Source organism: Myotis lucifugus, unplaced genomic scaffold (genome assembly GCF_000147115.1).
Source record: "Myotis lucifugus unplaced genomic scaffold, Myoluc2.0 scaffold_966, whole genome shotgun sequence".
NCBI lineage: Eukaryota > Metazoa > Chordata > Mammalia > Chiroptera > Vespertilionidae > Myotis > Myotis lucifugus.
The window spans coordinates 16171-27878 of record NW_005872014.1 but is presented as its reverse complement, the minus strand read 5'-3'; the positions used below and the strand labels follow the sequence as shown (position 1 = coordinate 27878).

At 49.1% G+C, this 11708-nt stretch overlaps 1 pseudogene; it reads left to right on the top strand.

Moving 5' to 3' along the window:
* The first annotated feature begins 95 nt into the window (after positions 1-95).
* Positions 96-6053, top strand: LOC102429478 (annotated as a pseudogene).
* Positions 6054-11708: the final 5655 nt, after the last annotated feature.

Below are 11708 nucleotides of genomic sequence, written 5' to 3'. Positions count from 1 at the left end.
TTCCCCTCGCCCTGCTCCCCATCCCATTCCCCTGGCCTCCATCCTATTTCCCTGGCCCCATCCCCACCTTGTCTTGCAGTGTGCTGGGGCTCTGGGAAGCCAGAGACCAACACCACATCCTCTACCTCTTCTAAGAGGACGTGAAGATGGTGAGGGGCGGCACGTTCCTATTTGACCATGAAATATTACATCATAGCGTAGCGGCTGCATCAGGGCCTCGCAGAGTGAACAGAGGCAAGCATGTGGGTTTAGCCAAGGGACCCGGACATCCGGGGGTGGGGTCATGAGCGGGGGGGGGGGGTAGGGGGTAACGTGGGTATAAGGACACATGTAATATCTTAATCAATAAAAAAATATATTTAAAAAAAAAATTCTGCTTAGGAGGGAAACGTTTTTATAACACATTTTTTCCATTGAGGAACATCAATTTCAAGAAACAGTTTAAGAAATGATGGTATAATGGGAAAATACTAATGATTTAGAGTCAGAATTATTGAATTCAAATTCTAGCTTTACTGCCAGATATAAAATATCGAGAGTGAAAAAACACAGAATCCTTTTCTATGTTTTGAATCGAGATAATTGAGGTGTAATATAGTGTTAGTTTCAGGTATACAACAGGATGACTTGATATTTGTACACCTTGCAAAATGAGCACCACAATAAGTCTACTTAACATCTGCACCAAATATAGTTATAATTATTCCTTATAGTGCAGCTCCTCTCAGGTATGCAACGCAGTATCATTAACCACAGTTGCCTGCTACACATACACCCCAGGACTGACTGAGCGGACAGCTGGGCGTCTGTACCTCTGACCCCTCACCCACTCCGCTCAGCCCCGTCCTGCCCCTGCACCCCCAGTCTGTTCCTCACGTCTATGAGTTCTTCTTTTGTTTTAAATTGCACTCTATGGTTTTTCAAAAATAAATAACTTATTACATTTCTAATATTCTAATACACAGGCAGTCTAACCTCAGAGTCCCTAAACCCTTTTACATGTTCTGTGGTCTTATTCTGGAATATTCCCTGAACGTAGTCACACAAAGCTCAGTTTTCCGCACTCTTGCTGATTCCTACTCTGCAGGCCAATTAAATTAAGCACTTTTTGTTGTCATTAATCTTCACCCAAGTGTATGTTTTTTCCCATTGGCTTTCTGAGAGGGTGGGAGGGAGGGGGAGAGAGAGAAACATAGATGTGAGAGACACATGGATTAGCTGCTTTCCCCACATGGCTTGACTGGGGCCAGGGATCCAGCCTGCAATTGAGGTACGTGCCCCTGAGCAGAATCGAACCTGTGGCCCTTCAGATCACAGGCAGGGGCTCTAACTACTGAGCCCCCAGCCTGGGCAAATTAAACATCCAACCTTTTAAAGCAGAAGCTCATCATAAAGCAAAAGATACAGTCTTGGGGTAAACTCCTCCACTTGCCCTCCCCCCACTCCTTCTAGAAACAGGTACGTCCCACGGCCACAATCTCCCAGGGCTCTGCCTCCCTCTGACGAGAGAACACTGCTCCCTAGGCACTGAGACACCTACGCACCGGTCAGACGGGCTGGGCCTGGAGTCCTCAGCCATGAGCGCCTCTCAGTCGCCTCCTGAGTGCAACAGGTCCTCTCCATCCTCTGCCGCACAGCACTGTCTGGGCGCGTTTCTGTCAAAGTCAGAGCCAGCGGCAGCCTCCCCCGTCAGGCCTCCATCGCCTGCCCCGTGCCTCTGTGGTATCTTCGTTCTCATCACCAGGCTACAGACTCTCCCTGCTGCACACGTGGCCGACCAAGACCCTCCAGGAACGGCCCTAGCAGGACATTTGGAAATAAGTTTAGGGCAGCATTTCCACACACTGCATCACACTCAGCGGTGCTTCCATCTCAGAACAGGAAAAGCTTAATAATTATGGTCAATTTTTCTTTTTCTTTTTTTTTTTATTTTTTAAAAATTGATTTCAGAGAGGAAGGGAGAAGGAGAGAGAGAGAAACATCAATGATGAGAGAGAATCATTGATTGGCTGCCTCCTGCATGCCCCCAACTGCGGATCGAGCCCGCAACCTGGCCATATGCCCTTGACCGGAATCAAACCTGGGCCCTTCAGTCCTCAGGCTAACACTGTATCCATTGAGCCAAACCGGCTAGGGCATGGTTAATTTTTTAAAAAATAAATCTTTATTCTTCAGATTATTACAGATGTCCATCTTTTTTCCGCCCATAGCTCCCCTCCACCTGGTTCCCACCCCACCCAATGCCCTTACCCCCAGCCACTGTCCTCACCCATAGGTATAAGACTTTTGTCCAATCTCTTCCCGCACCTCCCACACCCCCTTCCCCCTGAGAATTGTCAGTCCACTCCCTTTCTATGCCCCTGCTTCTATTATATTCACCAGTTTACTCTGTTCATCAGGTTTTTTATTCACTTAATTTTTAGATTCACTTGTTGATAGATATGTATTTTTTTTTAATTTTGTTTTATTGCTTAAAGTATTACAAAGAGTATTATATAGGTCTCCTCCCCCCCCCCCCCCCGCCTTGACATTCCCCTGGTCTCCCCTACCCCCCAGTGTCTTGTGTCCATTGGTTATGCTTATATGCATGCATACAAGTCCTTCGGTTGATCTCTTACCCCCCCCCCATATATGTATTTGTTGTTTATAATTTTTATCTTTACCTTTTTCTTCTTCCTCTTCTTAAAGAATACCCTTCAGCATTTTATAAATCCTGGTTTGGTGGTGATGAACTTCTTTAGCTTTTTCTTGTCTGTGAAGCTCTTTATCTGACCTTCAATTCTACATGATAGCTTTGCTGGGTAGAGTAATCTTGGTTGTAGGTCCTTCCTATTCATCACTTTGAATATTTCTTGCCACTCCCTTCTGGCCTGCATGGTTTCTGTTGAGAAATCAGCTGACAGTCGCATGGGTACTCCCTTGTAGGTACCTAACTGTTTTTCTCTTGCTGCTTTTAAGATTCTCTCTTAGTCTTTTGCCCTTGGCATTTTAATTATGATGTGTCTTGGTGTGGTCCTCTTTGAATTCCTCTAATTTGGAGTTCTCTTTGCTTCCTGGACTTGTAAGTCTATTTCTTTCATCAGGTAGGGGAAGTTTTCTGTTATTATTTCTTCTAATAGGCTTTCAATATCTTTTTAAAAAAATATATACTTTATTGATTTTTTACAGAGAGGGAGGGAGAGGGATAGAGAGTTAGAAACATCAATGAGAGAGAAACATCGATCAGCTGCCTCCTGCACACCCCCCACTGGGGATGTGCCCACAACCAAGGTATATGTCCTTGACCGGAATCAAACCTGGGACCACTGAGTCCGCAGGCTGACGCTCTATCCACTGAGCCAAATCGGTCAGGGCAAGCTTTCAATATTTTGCTCTCTCTCTTCTTCTGGCATCCCCATAATTCGGATGTTGGTATGTTTGAAGTTGTCCCAGAGGCTCCTTACACTATCTTCATATTTTTGGATTCTTTTTTCTTTTCTGGATGGGTGTTTTTTGCTTCCTTGTATTTCAAATCTTTGACTTGATTCTTGCGACCCTCTAGTCTGCTGTTGGATCTCTGTATAATATTCTTTATTTCAGTCAGTGTATGCTTAATTTCTGACTGGTCCTTTTCCATTTTTTTTTTTTTTTGGCATTCTCATTAAGATCCTTAAAGGTCTCACTAAGTTCCTCCTCGGAAGTTTGTAGAAGATTCTTGAGTAACCTTATAACTGTGGTTTTGAACTCAAAATCCAGTAATTTGCTTTCCTCCATTTCTTTAATTTGTGACATGTTTGTCTCCGCATTTTAGCTGCTTCCCTGTGTTGATAGTGGCTTTGTTTGGTAGGTGTCCTATTGGGCCCAGTGGCTCAGCCTACCCAATCACCTGAGGTGGACACCCTTAGTGCACCCCTTTGTGGGCTGGGTGCACCGTCTTGTTGTAGTTAAGCCTTGATTGCTGTTGGTATGCCTGGGAGGAAATGACCTCCAGGCCAATTGACTGCAAGGACCCACTGTGTCTATAGTGGAAGAACTGCTGTGCTGGAGACACCCTTATGGGGCAGGACTTGCTTCAATGGGTCTTTGGTGCTCACTGAGTCTGCCTCTTGAGTGTGTCACTTATGGATGTGAGGAGTTGAAATCTGGTATGTGACCACTGGGTACACACACTGCCTCCTGGATCTCCAAGGAGGTGCAAATTCAACCAATGTGTGAGTCCACCCAGCAGGAGCTACCGTGAGATCTGCAGATTTCTCCTCTTTGTTTGGGGTTTGGAAATTTTGGAGCTCTCTGACCCAGCTGCAGTTTGTTAGGTTAGGCTGCAAAAGGACAGGCAATTCATTTGCATCACTGCACACAGCTTGGGTGGGGTTATAAATTGGGTGGGGCGGGGTCTCAGAGAATCACCAGGGTGGATCAAACAGCGATGCCTGTCCGTCAGCCATCTCCAGGTCCCCACATCGCCGAGTCCCCGAGTCCCGTGCCCCCACAGTAACAATGATCACTGCGAGCAGTTCTGCAATAAAGCCACCCTCGCTTTCCAACCCGATGCCAGACCGTCCAGTTTCTCCCCGTAGGAGTCTGGGTCCCCAGAGTCTCGCCAGAAATGAGCTCAGTGCAGTCCGGAGCTTATATCTCTCTTCCAGTTGAAAAGAACCGCATACCCAGGTGCATCCTGGTTTGTGCGCCTCCGTACCTCTGCTCTTGGCGCCTCCACACCTCCTACCCAGCCTCAGTGTGCTTTTTTCTTTTCTTCTAGTTGTAGAACTTCCACTCAGCCAGCTTTCCCGTGATTCTGGATGATAGCCCTTTTGTCTTTTAGTTGTAGTTTTAATGTGGTTATGGGGGGCGGCAGGTACAGGTATATACCTTATGCTGCCATCTTGGTTGTCTATGGTTAATTTTTAAAAATCTGTGTCACTGTATTAAAATGAGTCATTTCTGGAAAGTTGAGCATTTGGGAGGCAGTATTGTTTTTTATTTTATGTTATTTATCACCATTATTAATTTAATGCAATATTTTTTAAACTGTTTTATATCAAATCTTCACTTTTCTTTTCACTCTGATCACAGAACCCAAAGCATGAAATCTGGAAGCTGGGAGAATTTATTGGGAAAAAGCTGGATGACAGCATCCTGGGTAAAATTGTCCATCACACTTCGTTTGATGTTATGAAGCAAAATCCCATGGCGAACTACTCGGCAGTCCCTGCAGAGGTCATGGACCGCTCGGTGTCTCCGTTCATGAGGAAAGGTGGTTCTCTCTGCGCGTCACGACCTTGAAAGAACTGTTGAGGACCCCAGGGCCTGTGAGGAGGTTTCCGTGGATAAGACAAGGTCCATAATAAATGATACTGGGGAAGGAGTATTTAAGAGACCACAGACGAAATGAAACCAATGTGTAGCCACAACTAGAGAGTACGGTTTAGTGCCTAAACCCACCGCCTTATCTCACTCCCCTCCAGAGTTCTCAATAATAAGGTGGAAATACATTTAGGTCCGATGGAGCAAAGCATCCATGGTGTAGATGGCTCTATGCTATCTGACATGCAAGAGGACGGGGAAAGACAGGAGAGCCCCCAGGCCTGCGGTTTTAACGTGGTGTCCCCCCCTTTTACCCCCGCCATAATGTGGCTCAGGGGCAGCAGGCTCTCCTGGCCTCACAATCAGACAGATGTCCTCTTCCCTTCAGATGGAAAGGGATGGGCTGGCAGGAAGAATGCCGAGCCCAGCCCTGCCCTCCTGCAGGGTGAGTGGACACCGCATACAAGAGCAGGACAGAGGGCACACAGTCCTCCAGTAGCTCTGACTTCCACGTCTTTTCAGGGGCAGTTGGAGACTGGAAGAATCACTTCACCGTGGCTCAGAACAAGAGGTTTGACTAAGACTACCAGCGGAGAATGGCTGGGACAAGTCTAATTTTCCACTTCCAGTTCTAGAGAGAGAAAGTGTTCAGTTTATTACCCAACTCACTGGGCAGCAACCCATAGCAGCTTCCTTCCCAGACCACACAGCATTGGGCCCAGGTTCTCAGACCAGTTGTTTGTCATGTTAGCTTTTGTTCACTCAACAAAGAAAAGATTAGAGTTAGCAGTGAGGGGGGACGTGGGGAGTGGGAACTGTGGGGAGAAGGTTCAATAAACTACTAGTTACAAACATGGCATTGGTGCTAATGATCATTCTGCTGAAGCTTACAGATCATGTGCTTGTTAACATTAACAATGCTCCAGTCCTCACATAAAAACACACTCGAGTTTTCAGATTAAGTCTTTGTTAAAGGTAGCATCTTTTTATTGATTGATTTTAGAAGGGGGGGGGTTGAGATAAACATCAATTTGCTGTTCTACTTATGTATCCATTGGTCGCTTCTTGCATGTGCCCTGACGGGATCAAACCTGCAACCTTTGCGTAATGAAGACACTCCTTCTCTCTTCCCTGCACATGGGCAGCGTGCCCTGCCCCCGCGCCTCCTGCTCCTGAAGAGACTCCTGTCCCTCTGACTCCTCTACACTTGGTATAATATGCCTTTTTATTAATATTAAAGCATATTGTGCTGTCACTGGTCTGTCTATGTTGTCTTTCCTGTGCTTGTTTAAACTTCCTCTGTGTATTTTTCTCCAAGATAGGGACGACATACCTCATTGCACACTAAACAGCATGCACCCTGCACAGAAATAAGGAACTGGAAGAACATTTCACTCAAGAAAATTCTAAAAAGCTAACTGTTTATATCCTAAGGAGCCCTAAAATGGCTCTCATCTGTAGCTAGCTGTGCAGCACCGCGGGAGTAACCACGCGCGGCTGTGTGATCAGCATTTACACTCCAGCTCCTCACTCTCACCAGCCAGGTTTCCAGGGCTCAAGAGCATGTAACTGGGCCTATCATTTGGACAGCGCGTTTTTTAAATATATACTTTATTGATTTTTTTACAGAGAGGAAGGAGAGGGGATAGAGAGTTAGAAACATCGATGAGAGAGAGAAACATCGATCAGCTGCCTCCTGCACACCCCCTACCGAGGATGTGCCCACAACCAAGGTACATGCCCCCTTGACTGGAATCAAACCTGGGACCCTTCAGTCTGCAGGTCGACGCTCTATCCACTGAGCCAACCGGTTAGGGCCACCATTTCTTCTTTTCAGTAGGGTCAAGTTTCTAAGCTTTCTAAATCTCCATTTTCTGGTTAATGAAAAGAAAATAGGATTCCACTGAGTCTCCTATCTACTTACTCCAAGACTTCCATGAGGATCAAAAGAGATGAGGCACGGGAAAACACCTCACAGATATTTGGTTGAAGTGTGAAAAGTTTCCATCTGTGTTCCTGGAACTCCAACGAGGCTAGTCACTAGGGAGAGGAAGCTGGGCGTTGCTACCTGACATCATTACTTGGCGGCCACAGCCACCGTTTCCAGGATGGGCTGGGCTATGGGCTGCATTTTGCGCCACGGGGTCTTGGCAGCGTCGACTGTGATTTGGTGGGGTGTCGCTCTGGGGTGGTGGTGGGCCCTGTGTCTCACTTGGGGGAAGCCACGCGTTGCTTTCTGGGTGCCAGGTACATGGTGTCATTTCTCTGTGAACGTCACGGCAGCTCCTGCATTGAGCATCTGCCCCCTGGTGGTCAGTGTGGGTCATATTGACCGGTTGGAAGGTGGGAAGGACACTTAGCATATTAGCCTTTTATATAGATAGACTAGAGGCCCGGTACATGAATTTGTGCATGGTGGGGTCCCTCGGCCTGGCTGCCGGCCTGGGTTGGCGATTGAAGTCCCTGGGGTGGGGGGGGGGACCTGCTGGCCAGTGGCAGCAACCCCCGGAAAGTTGGCCAGCCGGCCCCCCCAATCATGGCCTATGGGGGGCAGTGCCGGCCCGGCAGGGGTGGGTGCGGGAAGTTGTCTGTGGGAGCGCACTGACCACCAGAGGGCAGCTCCTGCATTGAGCGTCTGGCCCCTGGTGATCAGTGCGCGTCATAGCGACTGGTCGACCAGTCATTCCAGTCATTCGGTTGTAACGGTCACTTAGCTTTTATATATATAGACTAGAGGTCTGGTGCACAAGAATTTGTGCACTCGGGGGAGGGGGTGTCCTGCAGCCCGGCCTGCGCCCATTCACAGTCCAGGACCCCTTGGGGGATGTCCACCTGTCAACTTAGGCCCACTCCCCAGGGGATCAGGCCTAAGCTTGCAGTCAGACATCCTTCTGGCAGCCAGGCAGCCCTCGGGGGATGTCCAACTAAAGGCTTAGGCCCCCAAGGGATCGGGTCTAAATTGTTAGTTGGACATTCTTAGTGCTGCCACAAAGGTGGGAGAGGCTCCTGCCACTACCACTGCGCTGGCCAGCCATGAGCCAGCTTCTGGCTGAGTGGCACTCCCCATATGGAAGTGCACTGACCACCAGGGGGCAGCTCCTGCATTGAGCATCTGCCCCCTGGTGGCCAGTGCGCATCATAGCAACCGGCCATTCTGCCGTTCAGTCAATGTGCATATTAGCCTTTTATTATTATACTAGAGGCCCGGTGCACAAAAATTTGTGCACTCGGGGGGGAAGGGAGGGTCCCTCAGCCCGGCCTGTGCCCTCTCGCAGTCTGGGACCCCTCGGGAGATAACGACCTGCTGGCTTAGGCCTGCTCCTGGGTGGCAGAGGGCAGGCCCAATCCCTAGGTGCAGCCCCTGGTCGGGCTCAGAGCAGGGTTGATTGGGGAGTTGGGGCGCCGCCCCCTGTCATGCACAGAGCAGGGCGGATTGGGAGGTTGCGATGCCACCCTCAGTCACGCTCAGGGTAGGGCTGATTGAGGGGTTGGGGCACCGCCCCCTATCACACTCAAGGCAGGGTCGATGGGGAGCTTGCGGCGCCACCCCCTGTGATGCACAGAGCAGGGCCAATCAGGGGGTTGGGGCACTGCCCCCCCCCCACCGTCACGCACAGAGCAGGGCCCATCAGGGGGTTGGGGAGCTCCCCTGTCATGCGTCACGCACAGAGCAGGGCCCATCAGGGCACCGCCCCCTGTCACACACATGCACAGAGTAGGGCCGATAGGGGAGTTAGGGCACCGCCCCCTGTCACACACAGAGCAGGGCGGATCAGGGGGTTGGGGCGCCACCACTGTCACACTCAGGGCAGGGCCGATGGGGAGGTTATGGCTCTACCCCATCACAGACAGAGCAGGGCCCGTGGAGGGGGGGGTGGGGTTGGGGTGCCACCACCTGTCACACACAGAGCAGGGCCGATCAGGGGGTTGGGATGCCACACCCTGTCACACACAGAGCTGCAGGGCGATCAGGGGGTTTGGGCGCTGCACCATGTCATGCTGATCCGGTGCCAGGAGGCCTCTCGGCTCCGCTGATCCTGGTGCTGGGAGGCATATTACCCTTTTACTATATAGGATAGAGGCCTGGGGGCCAGCTGGTTTGCCCTGAAGGGTGTCCTGGATCAGGGTGGGGGTCCCCACTGGGGTGCCTGGCCAGCCTAGATGAGGGGATGATGGCTGTTTGCAGCTGGTTACACCCCCTTCAGGGTGGGGGTCCCCACTGAGGTGCCTGTCCAGTCTGGGTGAGGGGCTGAGGGCTGCTTTCAGGCTGGCGGTTTTGACTGAAGCTCCCAACCACTCCTTTTTTTCTTTTTTTTTTTTTCTTCTGGGCCAGCTTTAGCTCTGGCTCTAGCTCTGAGGCTTCCGCTGCTGGTTTGTTTGCCATTCTGTAATTGAAACAATGTATAACTTCAGCTCTGAGATCCCAGCCTGCTATATTTGTTACAAAGTTTCAAACTGCCAGCTCAGAGGCCTGCAAGGCAGGCGGGGAACGTTGGAGTCTGCAGTCACTGGAGCAAGCAAGCCTCATGTTCGCTTCCAGCTGCCTGGCTGCCGGCCGCCATCTTGGCTGACAGTTAATTTGCATAAGGATATGCTGATTAGCCAATGGGGAGGGTAGCGGTCGTATGCCAATTACCATTTTTCTCTTTTATTAGTGTAGATAGGATGTCCCTATTTCCCCCTTTTTGCCCCCTCTACCCAGCTCTTGTCCCCCACTTCTCTCTGGCCATCACCATACTGTTGTCTGTGTCCATGGGTTGTGCATATATTTTCTTTGGCTAATCCCTTCTTTAAATTCACTTCTTTAAATTTTTATTTTCAGATAAGTGCTTATAACTGCCCTATTATATATTTTCTATTATATCATTTAGAATTAAGATATTTTTTAATTGAACCCTTGTGAATTTTAGCACAATTTAATAAATTATGCTAGAACCAATTAGGAGATTTTTCATGTAATGCAGATACATTTCAATTAATATTTTATTAATTTTTAACTTTTTAATATTTTAATTTGAAATAATCGCATACATGTAAAAAAAACCTATAAAATACTACAGCATATTATATGTACCCTTCACCCAATTTCTTAGGTGTTAATAATTTAAACATAACCATTATACAACTAACAAAATTTGGAATATATTTTTCTTATAATCTCTTTAATGTTACTTAATCCATTTACTTTGTTTTTGTTAATCTTCACCCAAGGATATTTTTCCATTGAATTTTAGAGAGAGTGAAGGGGAAGGGAGAGACACATTGATTGGTTGCCTCCTGCATATGCTCTGATAGGGACTGGGGATCCAGCCAGCAACTAAGGTACATGCCCTTGACTGGAATCGAACCTGGGACCTTTCAGTCCATGGGCTAATGCTCTATCCACTGAGCAAAACAGGCTGCACCTTAATTCATTTACTTTTAATCTATATGTGTCTTTATATTTAAAGTGAGGTTTTTTTAATTCACCCTCATAATCTGTCTTTTAAGTGGTGCATTTATGCCACTGACTTTCAGAGTGCTTACTGATAGAGTTACTACCATATCGGGCGGCTTCTGGGGCTGGCCTGCTCTGGATGGCGGTGCGCTGTCCCGCCCTGCCTGCAGTATGCAAATTAGCCGCCATTTTTGTTGGTGGTTAATTTGCATATTGTGCCGATTACACCAATGGAAGGCATAGGGAAGGTGCGGTCGTTTACCCTGTTTGTCCTATTATTAGATAGGATTATTGGATTATTTCCCAGACGAAGGACTGTAACCCTCCTTTCACCCCCTGTGTGTCCCAGGTGCTCCCTGGAAATGCGGCCTTATGGCCTGGACTGGGCCGGCTGCGCTTCCTCCCGGGTCTGCAGCAAAGGCCCAGGCCTGGTGGGTGGGAGCCATTGAGGCGCCTGCTAATTACAAACAACTCAACAGTGTTTCCGGAGCTCCTGGTTGAAGTTTTCAAACTCCTGGAGGGAGGGAGGGAGGGAGGGGGAAAGAGAGGGAGGGAGGGGGAAGGAGAGGGAGGGGAGGAGGAAGGAGGGAGGGGGAAGTAGAGGGAGGGAGGAGGAGGGAGGGAGGGGGAAGGAGAGGGAGGGAGGAGGAGGGGAGGGAAGGGGAAGGGAGAGGGAGAGAGGAGGAGGGAGGGAGGAGGAGGGAGGGAGGGGGAAGGAGAGGGAGGGAGGAGCAGGGAGGGAGGGGAAGGAGAAGGGAGGAGGGGTAGTGAGAGAGGGAGGGAGGGGGAAAGACGGAGGGAAAGGAGAGGGAGGGAACAGGAGGGAGGGAGGGGGAAAGAGGGAGGAGGAAGACGGAGGGAGGAGGAAGGAGGCAGGGGAAAGGAGACAGAGGGAGGTAGAAGGAAGAGAGGGGAAGGAGAGGGAGGGAGGAAGACGGAGGAGGCGGAGGCTTCTGGATATGGAACTTTGATATTTAGATGTTTGATT